Here is a 14,836-nt window from a genome sequence, read left to right on the forward strand (position 1 = left end):
CTTTCTGTGCTATGTTTAAAATATGTGTTGATTATTGGCATTTCTGCTTTGCACAAAATATTTAAGAGAAGTTTAATTGCTATAACAAACCGCTTGTAACTCTAAGGAACTTGGGTCAAGAGTCAAACCAACCAAAAGAGTGTTTTATCTACACCAGAACACTTCTGTCTTCTATAAGCTGCCAGTTTATTATAGATCTAATCCTTTATCTCAATAAAACAAATGTTATAAAGAGAAATGTTTTAGGAAAGATCTGGCCCTGTAGGAGAAGGTGAGGATGTTATTTATGTTGGATATTCCAAAATGAATGTAGGGATGTGTTAGAACAATAAATCTAGGCTGTAAAGTGGGCTCTACCAGCCCCTCTTTGCAAGAAAACCCTCTGCTTGTGTCCTTAAAACTTTAGAGAAGAATGCGTGTAGTTGAGAAAAAGTTTTGTAGAAAACCTTAGTTGATTTCTAAACTATTGAAATGGCAAACTGTTTTGGAGGGCATATTTGCATATTTGCAAAGTATTTTAACTGAATGCAAAGTATCTAATGTGGTTTTCTAATATCATTACTACGTGTGGTAAAATGCATTATGTACTAACATGAAATCGAATGACCTTGCTCAGCTGATTACCAATATAAGAAGACATTTAAGTCTAGACTATTTATTATATTAATGGGGAAGTAATTAGTTACTGGCAGAGCTCTAGCCACTCCTTCCCCCAACTCAGAAAGATAAGAAGAAGCATCATCAACAATTGTTCTAGAGAATCAACAACTTCTTCAATCGTATTTAAGCTAAAGACTCGTTAAGAATGATTTAATTTTAAAAGACTGCTTCGAGAACTAAAAACCTGTACATAAACCACAGGTTTGGACTTTTTAAAAACAGAATTTCATTTCCTGTTGAACCCTAATGAAACTGAAGAAATATCTCAGAAAATGAACTGAATAAGTTAAGAGTTAAAAGACTAAATTTGAAGATGTTCTGAGAATCTCTCCAACAAAAACAAAGGAAATATAACTGTCAAGAAAGACGTACAACCTTAACACATATACACATTAACAAACTACCTGTCCATAAGATGAAGAGGCTCCATGAATGTATGGAGCCAATGAAAGGGTGAGAGAGGTGTGTTTTTCTAAAATTGCACGGAAATAGGGAAGAGACGAGTATAAAAACTCTAAGTGAGCACCCTGCACACGCTCTGCGACCCTGCTCAAACTCAACTCATCCTCTCCCTCTCTACAAGCAAGCTGACACAGACAGAAGAGAGAAGACTCGGGAAGAAACCAGCCCAAGGAAACCTCCCCAAAACTTCAGCATGTGTTGGTAAGAGAAGTTAACTAAAACCCTGCCAAGGGATTAGAGTTATAAACTCTTGCAACAGTTTTGTTGTGATATGGAAATGCTGTTGTAATTTAAGATGTTAACAGTTTCTCCTGTTAACCACTAAATGCTTAGACCATGCATTTGGGAAAGAGACAAGGGCTAATCATTGGGAAACGGAGAAATAGTGGGATTTAACTGAATTTAAGATTCTAAATATTTTGTTAATTGGCCAGTCTCAAGACAGCTCCTTAAATGGTTTCTTCTAACTAAGTAATTTTACTACTTTCTTCTATTTCAGAGGATTGAGTTAAAATTGCTTACTTTGCCCATCTATATAAACAGTCTAGTTATTAATAGGATCCGCCTGCTCTTAAAATTATGTTGCCCATCCATAAACAGTCTTAGTATCTATGACTCACAATAATTTTGGGAAAGAAGACCTTGGTTTCAATTTACCAAAAGAAAAGTGCCCCATCAAAGGCAAGCCTGCTCACAAAGGTGTAATCTGTTAAAAGCTCTCCAGAGAGAAGCATACAGATGAGACTAGACAGAAATCAGCCTTTTATCATTTGTGTTCTGTCTTTTGTTGTTTTGTTTAGTGTTTTCTTTTCTTTAAATAGCCATGATTAATAACAGTGATTATTTTGCTTGGCTTTAATCACGGTGTCCGCTAAGGTATGTAAAAGAGCCCCTGTGACTAAACTAGTGGAGTCACACCCTGAATTGTCAGAAAAAGAGAGAGTAAGAACTAGCCTAGCATTTCTTGTTTCTCTAAACTAAATATTTGTACTAAGTTTTGGGATAAAATTACTTGACATCCAACACAATTTAAAATGACCCCTTTCCACCCCACACCGAGTTCATGGCAGTATGGACTGGTTTAAATCAGAGCAAGTCAAATCAATGATTTTCATTGTGATTTAAATCAGCAAGCACAGGAAATCTTGATTTAAATCAGTGATTTTAAACTTGTTTTCCATTTTTGCTTTTTAGATATTTACCTAAAGAAAGGCTGATTCTCAGAGCTTGGTATAATTTCGTACTTCTTTTTCCTAACCCTGAGGATACACTAGGAAAGGTCCCTCACCCCTGTGCTGGGATGGTCGAGCCACAGAAGAATTTTGATGTCTCACATATAATCGCAGATGACAGTGAGGATGTGGATTTCTCCACGAGTTCTGTGTAAACAGATGCTATGCGCTCCAAAAAACGCTCCCAACTGTCTGAAAAGCAGAGCCCAGACAGCCGTGTGCTCCCTCCTCCAGCTCCCAGAGCACACTGAGCCACAGGCTGCCTGCCCCCTTTGTGACACAGGGCCACTGTTGACATCACAGAGGCAAGGTGGGCTGGGGCTGTCTGGCTAGGGCCCTTGGGGTTTGCATCCCCCAGATTGGATTAAGGGAGGATTGCTCTTGGCTTTTGTTGGGAATTTTAATCCAAGGGAGCCCCGGGGCCTCCCCACAAACCCTGTCTGTATAATGTGTCATGAGAAAAGGAGATTCGACCACAAGGTGCAAAATCATTCTGTGTCAGTCCACTCCAGTATCTTGCCTCTTGCAGCAGCAAAGGGGAAGGTGAAATGCCCACAATGTACCTGGCCAGCTTTGCTATTCTCTGACATATGGGTAAAAAATTCCTTCCTCACCCCTCAGTGACCATGGAATCCCTGAAGCATGAGATTGGACTGGCCGTCTGTCTCAGCGTGAGGCGCTCCAATTGTTAGTCCAGCCACAGCTGCATCGGTGCCCTGGGCCGAGAGAATAAAAGGGCTGAGAAGATTCTTTCCTAAGGATACACACAGAAACTAAATCCCATTCCTAAAGTCTGCAATAAAAGGCAGTCAGAGCGCAGGACCCGTGGGTATTTATTGAGTCCCAACAGCATGCTGGGGGCTGTACAACACAGGGGAGGGCACAGGCCTGACCCCAAAGAGCAGCGAATCTCTTGCTTGGTTTATTTGATTTCCCATTCTCCTGAGCAGGATCTTGTTTACGCAGGAACTTGAAGGAAGAGAGGGAAGTTTGGGGCAGGAGAAAGGGAGAATAATGTTAGCCTGAGGAGCAGCGTGGCAGGGGGTTGGCAAGGGAGAGCCAGGGAAGGACACAAAGGGAATGGCTGGGAGAGTGGCGGGGGAATGAGCCCGGAGAGCTAGGTGGGGAAGAAGTTTGCAAAGACTCAACAAGGAGCTGCACTCGGGTGCTGAATGGAGCTGAGCGAATCAGTGACTTTTCAGTTTGGGGGCCAGTTGGAGAAATACAAAAAAAATAAATGTTGGTTCGGTTTGGCCTGAAACAAAATTGTTTTGGTTTTTCGTTTCAGGTTGTTTGTGGGTGTTTTTCAACCCTCCCCCCACTTTTTTTAAAGTTGCCTCAATTTCAAAATGAAAAGTGACAACATTTTGCTGTGGAATGGTCCAAACAGACTGGTTTGACTTTTAAAACAAAACGTTCCCTTTTTGTGTGTGGCTGAAAGGATTTGCTGAATTCGCACCCGGTTTGGGTGGCCCTGAGAGATGCATTTTTGGGGAATTTGCTAGCTCTAGCGTAGGACCTGCGAGGGAGCCAGGGGAGGGATCAGAATGGGCTGGTCTGACGGGTGAGATGATTTTACAGCGGGCTCTGAAGGGGAATGAGAGGAGATGTGGGGGGAGGGCAGAATTAATGGGATGGGTGATCAAGGCCTGGAGCAGGTGGGCTGGAGAGGATGAGGGGGATTGTAGAGACATGGTAAAGGAAGGTAGGGTTACCATATTTCAGCAAGCAAAAAAGAGGACGTGAGGAGCCCCGCCCTAGCCCCGCCCCTGTCCTGCCCTAGCCCCGCCCCTGCCCTTCCCACTTCCCCACCTCAGAACCCCCAACCCTCGTCCCCTGACTGCCCCCTCCTGGGACCCCTGCCCCTAACTGCCCCCCAGGACTCCACCCCCTACCTAAGCCTCCCTGCCTCTTGTCCCCTGACTGCCCCAACCCTTATCCACACCCCAACCCCCAGACAGACCCCTGGGACTCCCACGTCCCATCCAACCACTCCCCACTCCCTGACAGCCCCCCCAGAACTCCCGACCCATCTAAACCCCTCTGCTCCCTGTCCCCTGACTGCTCCGATCCCTCTCCCCACCCCTGCCACCTGACAGCCCCCCCCCCAGAACTCCCAAACACCCCCCTCCCCGCTCCTTGTCCCCTGACTGCCCCCTCCTGGGACCCCTGCTCCTAACTGCCCTCCAGAACCCCACCCCCTACCTAAGCCTCTCTGTTCCTTGTCCCCTAACTGCCCCCTCCTAAGACCCCCCCCAAATGCCCCCCAGCACCCTACCCCCTACCTGTACCCTGACTGCCCAAAACCTTATCCACACCCCCACCCCCAGAAAGCCCCCCCACGTCTCTTGACTGCCCCCTCCAGAACCTCCCTGCCCCTTCTCCGACCCTTTGGCCCCCTTGTTGTTGGCCTTCGCCTAAAGTCTCTGTGAGCTTGCTCAGGAACGGCCTTTGCCGTTCGTCCCGGCACTCTGGGGAGCAGGGGAGGAGGAGCGGGGGAGGAGCTCAAGACAGGGCCGGCTTTAGCAAGAGCGGGGCCCGATTCCTGGGGGCGTGGCTTGCCGTAAGCCCCGCCCCCAGGAATCGGGCTGCGCTCCGGCCGGAGCTCCAGCCGGGGTCGTGGGGCTTGGGTCTGGCCCGGAGCCGCTCAGCCGGGGCCGGGCTGGAGCTGAGCCGGGGGGCCGGGCCCGAGCCGAACCGGACCCGAGCCGAGCCGGGGGGCCGGACACGGGCCGGGGGGCCGGGCCTGAGCCAAGGGGCCGGGCCTGAGCCGGGCCCGAGCCGAGTTGCGGGGGCCGGGCCCGGCCCGAGCCAAGGGAGCCGGGCCGGACCCGAGCCGAGCTGCGGGGCCTGGGCCGGACCCGAGCCGAGCCGCGGGGGCCGGGACGGAGCCGAGCCGAGCTGCGGGGCCTGGACCGGGCCCGAACCGAGCCGGGGGGCCGGGACGGGCCCGGGACGGGCCCGACCCGAGCCGCGCCAAGCCTTGGGGGCCGGGCCCGAGCTGAGCCTTGGGGGCCGGGCCCAAGCTGAGCCTTGGGGGCCGGGCCCGGCCCAAGCTGTGGGGCCTGGGCCGGACCCGAGCCGAGCCGCGGGGGCCGGGCCGGGCCCGAACCGAGCCGCGGGGGCCGGGACGGGCCCGAGCCGCGCCAAGCCTTGGGGGCCGGGCCCGAGCTGAGCCTTGGGGGCCGGGCCGGAGCCGAGCCGAGGGAGCCGGGCCGGACCCGAGCCGAGCCGCGGGGGCCGGGACGGAGCCGAGCCGAGCGGGCCGGGACGGCGCGCTTGGCCAGAACCGGGGCCGGCGCCCCGGGGCCGGAGCTGCTGGAGCCGGAGGTGCTCGGCTGGGGCCGGACTGGGCCGCGCCGCGCCTCCCCGGAGCGCTTCTCACGTCCCCCTCCCACACCCCTGACTCAGCTTACCAGGTGCTGCCTGCCCGCCCCTGCTTCTTTTCAGACTTCCCGCGAATCTCTGATTCGCTGGAAGCAGGGGCGGGGGAGGAGCAGGGGGCGGAGCGTTCAGGGGAGGGGAGGAGGGGGAAGTGAGCTGGGGGCAGGGTGGAGAGCTGTGGCGCGGGGTCCTCTTGGCGCGGGGCCCAATTCAGCCGAATCGGCTGAATCGACCTAAAGCCGGCCTTGGCTCCAGACTGCCGGAGGCGATCTGCGAATGCAGGGAGGGAGGGAGTGATCTCAGCTGCAGGGGGAGGAGGGGCTCTCTCTGGCTGTCGGAGCCCCATGTAAGTGGCACCATCCGGCCGGCTGCCCTGTTAGCCGCGCGCGCTCTGCATGGGGGCGGGGGAAGTCCGGACATTTACAAATTCCCCCCGGACGCTATTTTTAGCTCAAAAAGCCGGACATGTCCGGGGGAATCCGGACGAATGGTAACCCTATTCCAGGAAGGACTGTTCAGGAAGGACAGGCAGGGCAGAAAAGGTGGGGTAGTTGCATTGTAAGTAAGAGAGCAGTATGACTGCTCAGAATTCCGGTATGAAACTGCAGAAAAACCTGAGAGTCTCTGGATTAAGTTTAGAAGTGTGCGCAACAAGGGTGATGTCATGGTGGGAGTCTGCTATAGACCACCAGACCAGGGGGATGAGGTGGACGAGGCTTTCTTCCGGCAACTAATAGAAGTTACTGGATCGCAGGCCCTGGTACTCATGGGAGACTTTAATCACCCTGATATCTGCTGGGAGAGCAATACAGCGGTGCACAGACAATCCAGGACGTTTTTGGAAAGTGTAGGGGAGAATTTTCTGGTGCAAGTGCTGGAGGGACCAACTAGGGGCAGAGCTCTTCTTGACCTGCTGTTCACAAACCGGGAAGAATTAGTAGGGAAGCAAAAGTGGATGGGAACCTGGGAGGCAGTAACCATGAGATGGTCGAGTTCAGAATCCTGACACAAGGAAGAAAGGAGAGCAGCAGAATACGGACCCTAGACTTCAGAAAAGCAGACTTTGCCTCCCTCAGGGAACTGATGGGTAGGATCCCCTGGGAGAATAACGTGAGGGGGAAAGGAGTCCAGGAGAGCTGGCTGTATTTTAAAGAATCCTTACTGAGGTTGCAGGAACAAACCATCCCGATGTGTAGAAAGAATAGAAAATAACAGTGAAATCCTTGCTGATCTTAAACACAAAAAAGAAGCTTACAAGAAGTGGAAGATGGGACAAATGACCAGGGAGGAGTATAAAAATATTGCTCAGGCATGCAGGAGTGAAATCAGGAAGGCCAAATCACACTTGGAGTTGCAGCTAGCAAGAGATGTTAAGAGTAACAAGAAGGGTTTCTTCAGGTATGTTAGCAACAAGCTAATGTACTCAGTGCTTTTTTTGCCTCTGTCTTCACGAACAAGGTCAGCTCCCAGACAACTGCACTGGGCAGCACAGCATGGGGAGGAGGTGACCAGCCCTCTGTGGAGAAAGAAGTGGTTCAGGACTATTTAGAAAAGCTGGACGAGCACAAGTCCATGGGGCCAGATGCGCTGCATCCGAGGGTGCTAAAGGACAGGGCCGGCTCCAGGTTTTTTGCCGCCCCAAGCGGCGAAGTGGGGGGAAAAAAAAAAAAGATAAAGCCGCGATCGGCGGCACTTCGGCGGCAGCTCTGCCACGCCGCTTCATTCTTCGGCAGCAATTCGGCAGCGGGTCCTTCACTTCGAGAGGGACTGAGGGACCCGCCCCTGAATTGCCGCCAAAGACCCGGACGTGCCGCCCCTTTCCATTGGCCGCCCCAAGCACCTGCTTCCCGCACTGGTGCCTGGAGCCAGCCCTGCTAAAGTAGTTGGCGGAGGTGATTGCAGAGCCATTGGTCATTACCTTTGAAAATTCATGGCGATCGGGGGAGGTCCCAGATCACTGGGAAAAGGCTAATGTAGTGCCCATCTTTAAAAAAGGGAAGAAGGAGGATCTGGGGAACTACAGGCCAGTCAGCCTCACCTCAGTCCCTGGAAAAATCATGGAGCAGGTCCTCAAGGAATCAATTCCGAAGCACTTAGAGGAGAGGAAAGTGATGAGGAACAATCAGCATGGATTCACCAAGGGCAAGTCATGCCTGACTAACCTAATTGCCTTCTATGACGAGATAACTGGCTCTGTGGATGAGGGGAAAGCAGTGGATGTGTTATTCCTTGACTTTAGTAAAGCTTTTGATACGGTCTCCCACAGTATTCTTGCCGGCAAGTTAAAGAAGTATAGGCTGGATGAATGGACTATAAGGTGGCTAGAATGCTGGCTAGATCGTCGGGCTCAACGGGTAGTGATCAATGGCTCCATGTCTAGTTGGCATCCGGTATGAAGCGGAGTGCCCCAAGGGTCGGTCCTGGGGCCGGTTTTGTTCAATATCTTCATTAATGATCTGGAGGATAGCATGGACTGCATCCTCAGCGAGTTTGCAGATGACACTAAACTGGGAGGAGTGGTAGATACTTTGGAGGGTAGGGATAGGATACAGAGGGACCTAGACAAATTAGAGGATTGGGCCAAAAGAAATCTGATGAGGTTCAACAAGGACAAGTGCAGAGTCCTGCACTTAGGACAGAAGAATCCCATGCACTGCTACAGACTAGGGACCGAATGGCTAGGCAGCAGTTCTGCAGAAAAGAACCTAGGGGTTACAGTGGACGAGAAGCTGGATATGAGTCAACAGTGTGCCCTTGTTGCCAAGAAGGCTAACAGCATTTTGGGCTGTATAAGTAGGGGCACTGCCGGCAGATCGAGGGACGTGATCGTTCCCTTCTATTTGACATTGGTGAGGCCTCATCTGGAGTACTGTGTCCAGTTTGGGGCCCCACACTACAAGAAGGATGTGGAAAAATTGGAAAGAGTCCAGCAGAGGGCAACAAAAATGATTAGGGGTCTGGAGCAGATGACTTGTGAGGAGAGGCTGAGGGAACTGGGATTGTTTAGTCTGCAGAAGAGAAGAATGAGGGGGGATTTGATAGCTGCTTTCAACTACCTGAAAGGGGGTTCCAAAGAGGGTGGATCTAGACTGTTCTCAGTGGTAGCAGATGACAGAACAAGGAGTAATGGTCTCAAGTTGCAGTGGGGGAGGTTTAGGTTGGATATTAGGAAAAACTTTTTCACTAGGAGGGTGGTGAAGCACTGCAATGGGTTACCTAGGGAAGTGGTGGAATCTCCTTCCTTAGAGGTTTTTAAGGTCAGGCTTGACAAAGCCCTGGCTGGGATGATTTAGTTGGGGATTGGTCCTGCTTTGAGCAGGGGGTTGGACTAGATGACCTCCTGAGGTCCCTTCCAACCCTGATAGTCTATGATTCTATGACTGGCAAGATTGGGCAGCAGCCTGGATGTGGGGTTGGGGGAGGGGGAAGGGTAGAGTTGTAGCTGACCCCAAGGTTCAGACCGTGGGGTTGATGGAGAGGAGGGTGGCTGTGGGGCCGGCACTAGGAGGGGAGGGTGTGGGGCAGCTGGGCAATGCAGCTCTCCCAAGGGCTAGTATGAGGTGGGGGCAGAGAGGCAGCCATAGCCTGGAAGGTTTTTGTATTCGGTTTAATGGAATATATTGGCCTCGAGATTGAAAGGTGTTAACATGACTCCTGCCACTGTACAGCACTAAACAGTGAAACAAGGCTTGGGATTTTGGAACACACAGACATTGGTCTGCTTAGTCTCCCAGCAAACACCCCCTTAAAAATCTTTGTAACCTTTTATTAAAGACACAAAACAAGAAGGAAACAGTTCACACATTTGAAATGTAGGGTATTGAGTGAGGCTTTTGTTTTAACAATATTCTTTTGCTATAGAGAGTTTTTAGAAGGGAAAAGCCCTGTCTGGAGGTCTCTTTGATGGTATTACAGATGGTAATAAGTGTCCTTTGTTTTTCTCTTTGTTATTTTGGGTTTTTTGTTTGCTTTTGTTTGGTTGGTTTTGGTAAAGAGAAGGAGTTAGTTGAGATGGGCTGGATCTGTTGTTGCAGACGGCTGCTGTTTCCGAAAAGACAGAACAAGCCAAAAACACACAAAAAGGGGAAGATTGAAAAAGCAGCTTCAGTTTCTGGTGTTGACTTTCACTTGCAGCCTTACTGCTGGCAAACTAAAGGCACAGCACACGGTCCCATCAGCCACTCTGAGACCTGGCAAACTTGTACCAGCATTGGGCTGCTTAGAATATTGCTTTTTGCTGCCTCTTTAATCACAGGATCACAGCAGTGTTGCAAAATATGCAGTCTTGCCCAGCTCAGCCAGACTCTTACTAAACAGAAGGCAAAAGGAGAGGGAAAGGAAAGAGGAGAAATAGGAGGGAAGGAAAATGACACACAAAGGTGGGGGCGGTGGTGACAGCAGGAACCAAAGTCTTACATCCCAGGTGGTGTTTGGGATTTGGCTGGAGCCAGTGGAGGTGGCCGTGTCACCTGAATCCCTCTCTCTCAGGCCTGGTCTGGACAGGACATTTCTCAGCATCAGGATCAGGATCATGAAGGCCCAACAGCGTTACGGTGGATCCTGAGGTCCCGAGGAGATGGTGGATGTGGCAGCCATGCGGTGAAGTTCACTTCTTCCTGTCCACCCATCTCCCAGTCAGAGCACTTCATTCTCCCCGAAGGTCTTTTTTCTAACGGACCCCAAAGGGAGCGATGGGTGGAATAATCCTTCCCCTTATTATTTTGTCTACCAATTAGACCTCATTTCCGACACACCAGTTTTGGTCCCTTGATTTCCAGCCCCACAGTTCTCTTGTTGACCAGGCATGATCTTAACACTGTCCTTGAGTTACTAGTTGGCCTTTCTGTTTGGGCTCATTCAGTCTGTCTCCCTTTCCTCAACATTCCCTGTTATGAGTTATTGGAACATTTGATCAACTTTTTATCCACTTACCCAAAGTTAAGCTTACAATCGGGTTAGGCGTACGAGGCCCAAATTATTACAACAGGCTCCACTAACCCGGCTGGATCATAACGTGGTGGCTTGTCTTGCTCTCTCCTCCCCTTGAGCCATTTCTTTATCCCTTCTTCTCCCTATGATTTTTATTCCCCCTTCATCTTCTCCCTCTCTCTCTCTCATTCTTTTCTATTCTCTTCCTCTGCACCTCCTCCAACCCCTTTCCCTAGGGCCTGTGGGCTCTTCTCCCCCCCCCCCGCCTCTTTCTTTCCTTCTGTCCCTTTTTGGCTCTTCCTCCCCCAACCCACTTGCTTCCCATTCCCCATGGGTGTCTTTCCCTAGTGCCTGTCTCTGCTCCCTGCCTCCTCTCCCTGCTTTTTCCTACCCATATAGGTACACACCCATGTACTTTCTCTCTCTGTATCCACACACTCATACAGAGTGACTGAGGAAGAGTCTAATTTAGAATGAATCAAAGCTCTTGACTCTCTTAAGGAAAAGCTGCCAAACTATAGGATGGTCCCTGGCTCCGGCTTTCTGATCATCTCAATGTTCCTTTGTAACAAGAATATCTTGTCCCCCCCAACCCCAGGCAGTATTGTCAGGGGCATCTGCTCTTCCAATGTACCACTGAGGAGCAGTTTAGTGGCCATGAGAGATGCAAAGGCAGTCTAGAATTGTTCAGTGGACGCATATTTTCACTGGGCATTCCAGGGACTCAGTCAAAGGGGTGGGAAGCAATATGGCTGCTGCTAGGTCTCTGATCCGTGTGTGAGGAAAGTTCCTCTCTCTCTACAGTCTCTCCAACAAGCATTACCAAGCGTTCGTCATTCAAAGTGCTTTAGCAAGGTGGGTGAGGAGTATTATCTCCATTTTACAGATGGGGAAACTGAGGCACGGAGAGGGGGAGGTCAATGTTCTCAAAAACAGCTACTGATTTTGGGGTGCCTTCATTTCTTGTGCCCAACTGGGGACACCTGGGGGCTGATTTTCAGTGGGGCTGTGGAGCCAGTGTTCCCATTGCCTTCAACTGAATTTGGGGATAGAGCTGGTCTGGAGGTAAAAGACCTCTGCATGGAGAGCCCTGGCCTTCTGCGGTGCTCTGGGGATGTGCAGGGCTTGAGGGTGGGCCTTGTGGCTTTGTTCCCTCTTCGCCCCCTACCAGGATGATGTGGAGGTATCTCAGCTAGGGTCTCCTCATGGAGATTTCCTCCCCCAGAGCCTTCTACCATGGCTTTGACCATGGGGGTGGGATGACTTAGCCGCAGAATCCCAAGAAACTGCATCCTGAAAACAATTCGGGTCAGATCAAAACCCGCATTGGACAAAGGATCACGGTGCAGTATGAGTGAATGGAGAGAACAAGCAACGGCGGTGTGGAACTTTCTGTACTCTGCTACTTTCTGGAAGCCAAATTCTGCAACATGGGAAATTCACAGGGCCCAAATTCTTCTCTTACAGAGATGTATCTTTAAATGACTGCCTTTGTCTGATTTCTAGCCCCATAATAGCCCATGCTTATTAAACTCTTAGAGAACAACGTGAATGCCTATTGAGCACATTTGCAGAAGTGGAGATAGAGAGTGTATATTTTAATGCATTCTTGAGTTCAAGCTTCTCTGGCTGCTCACACTTCTGGGAATGATTTCAGCAACTGTTCTGATCATCAAACAAGTTGTCACAACGAAGGCCCCGATGTTACAAGCTGATCATTGTGGGTGGCTCACTACACCTAGGATGAAGCTCACCGAAGACTCTGCGGGCGTCCACCTACACGGAGCTGCTAGCAGAGTTTGAGCCTGAGAGTGTGTGAAATGGGGTCCCCTTTCTACCTAGGATTCATTTACAATGCAGCTGATGTAACAGTGACAACATAGTGGTGTGAGTAAAAATATTGGAAGGGGTAAAATTGCCATGCAATGGGGTCAAACTCAGTAGAAGTCCCAGTGCTATCACTAATTAAAATGGATTAATCATCTCTCTTGCGTGCAGTGATGACTATAAAGTAGCACATTAAAGGGAGATGTTTGTAAATGCTGAGATGAAAAAGCCGTATTCTTTCAAAGGTCCCAGTTTTACAATGAGATGAGTGTGGGTGGACCCTTGCGGCTGTACGGAGCTCAAACAAGTTTGGGGGCCAAAGCCACTGATCCACATGGAAGGACTTTTGTGCATGTGCAGAGCCCCAGTGAAGTCAATTAGACTATTCACATGAGCAAACTCATGCGGAAGTGACACAATCCCGCAAACGGGTCCACTTTGGTGGATCCCTGCATGCGTGTGGCAGACTCTCCTTGGCTTCCATGGAGCTCCTTGCAGGTGTAAGGACTCGAGTGCGCAGGGCAGCTTGTGAAATCCTGGCCAGTGTTTGCAGGGATAGGGCCTGATTTAAAACAAGATGCAACAAGTGAGTGTGACAAACACTAGGAGGAAAGGACCTGTGAAATGAGAGTGACAGGAACAAGTTCAACCTGGTCCATGGGCTAGTTGTGTGTGGTTGGTTTGTGGGTGTTTTTTATAACATACATTACCCTGCATGGTTCTGTTTGGGACTGGTGTGTGTGTGTTTCTCATCTGTATGTGTGTGTGTGTGTGTTTTATAACATATATTACCCTACGTGGTTCTGTTTGGGAGTGTGTGTGTTTTTCTCATATCTCTGCCTGTTTGTAGTCTGTCTCAGGTATTCCTGTGGCCCCATTACTGTAGAAGCTGAGCACCTCCCAATCTTTAAGGTCTTTATCCTCACACCACCACTGGGAGGCAGGGCAGGGCTGTAACCCCCACTGCAGGGGTGGGGAACTGAGGCACAGAGAAGGTAGGACTTCGGTGGGATTTAGATGCCTAAACCCGTGAGGATCTGGGCCCAAGTGACTGGCCCACCCTGGCACTGGGAGCCTGCGGCACAGCAGGGTCTGGTTCCCACGGCAATCCCGGGGCTGATCCAATGGCTGTTCACAGCCGGGCCCGGGGCCCTTCCCCAGAGCGGTGCGAGGGACCCCGTCGGGGTGCGCGCCCCGCTCTCTCCCCGCAGCGTCCGCATGTGGGCAGAAGGGGGGAGTCCGGGCCAGGAATCTGGGATTGCCCGTTGCTAGGCGACAGGGCGAGGCGGGACCCAGGCCCCGCCCCCGGGGCGCTCACTCCCCACCGTACCCCCCCGGCCCCGCACATGCGCAGTAGCCCACAGGTACAGGCTTCCCCTGTTGCCGGACTCCGGAGCTGTGGCTCGGCCCGTGTCCGCGCTGCTCCGCGGGGCCATGGCCGGGTCCCAGGTGCTGAAGCGGCGGCGCACCGCGCTGGAGCGGGCCGAGAAGTTCCTCTCCGAGCCCCGCTTCCCCGACTGCAACCTCCGGGGCAGGTGGGAGCCAGACCGGTCCGCCGCGAGTTCCGCCCCCTCCGGCCGGGAAACAGCGGCCCGCGGGCGTCCCCCGGGCCGGGCCTGCGCTCCCGCTCGGGGCGGGGTCTGGCCGCCCCCAGCCCCTGCGGCGGGGCTTGCCCCCCTCCCCCACTCAGCGCCCTCACTTCCAGCGCCCCTCCCCCCGGTGCCTGGAGCGGCCCGGCGTGCCAGGACCGAGGTGGGCGCGGGGCTGGCTCGGGACGCTGGGCGGGGGGGGCGCTAGCTGCGGAGCGAGCCCCGCTGGCCGGCGGGGGACCCGAGCCGCCACCGGCCCCTGGTTCCTGCTGGCCCGGCTATGAGCACGGGCCGGGATCGGACGGGTCTGGATGTGGAAAGCGACGTGGCTTCTCCCCCGGGAAACCCGCTGCTCGGGCTGTGGGTCTGCCTGAGAGTCGCAGTGACTCCAGCCGTGCCCCGGGGAGGGGGGCGATCGGGTGGGGTGTTCCCACCTGCTACAGCCCGGGTGTCGCTGCTCTGAAAGCTTGGAGCAGGCGGGGGAGAAGGGACACTTGCAAAATCCTTTTTGTGCGTTTAAAGGCTTTAAAAATCAAAGGCTCTGTTGCTTTTTCTTTCCCCTTTGCTGTTTCACTCTCCAGTTAGGCTGGTCAGTTTCAGTTTTGCTGCTTCCTTCTCTCCGGTTCTGACCAGCCTTTTGGGTTTCTCACAGTGTAGGACGGAGGTTCTTCTTTTCACCCTGTGGAGCAGCCCATAACAGAGATCCTCTCACAGACCCATCTGCGTTACCAGCACCACAATCTTCCCGTTATT

General features: G+C 52.0%; 1 pseudogene; it reads left to right on the forward strand.

Moving 5' to 3' along the window:
* Window positions 1-13,928: 13,928 nt before the first annotated feature.
* Window positions 13,929-14,836, forward strand: part of LOC135885054 (paired amphipathic helix protein Sin3a-like) — a 39,758-nt pseudogene continuing 38,850 nt past the window's right edge.

Source organism: Emys orbicularis, chromosome 10 (genome assembly GCF_028017835.1).
Source record: "Emys orbicularis isolate rEmyOrb1 chromosome 10, rEmyOrb1.hap1, whole genome shotgun sequence".
Classification (NCBI taxonomy): domain Eukaryota; kingdom Metazoa; phylum Chordata; order Testudines; family Emydidae; genus Emys; species Emys orbicularis.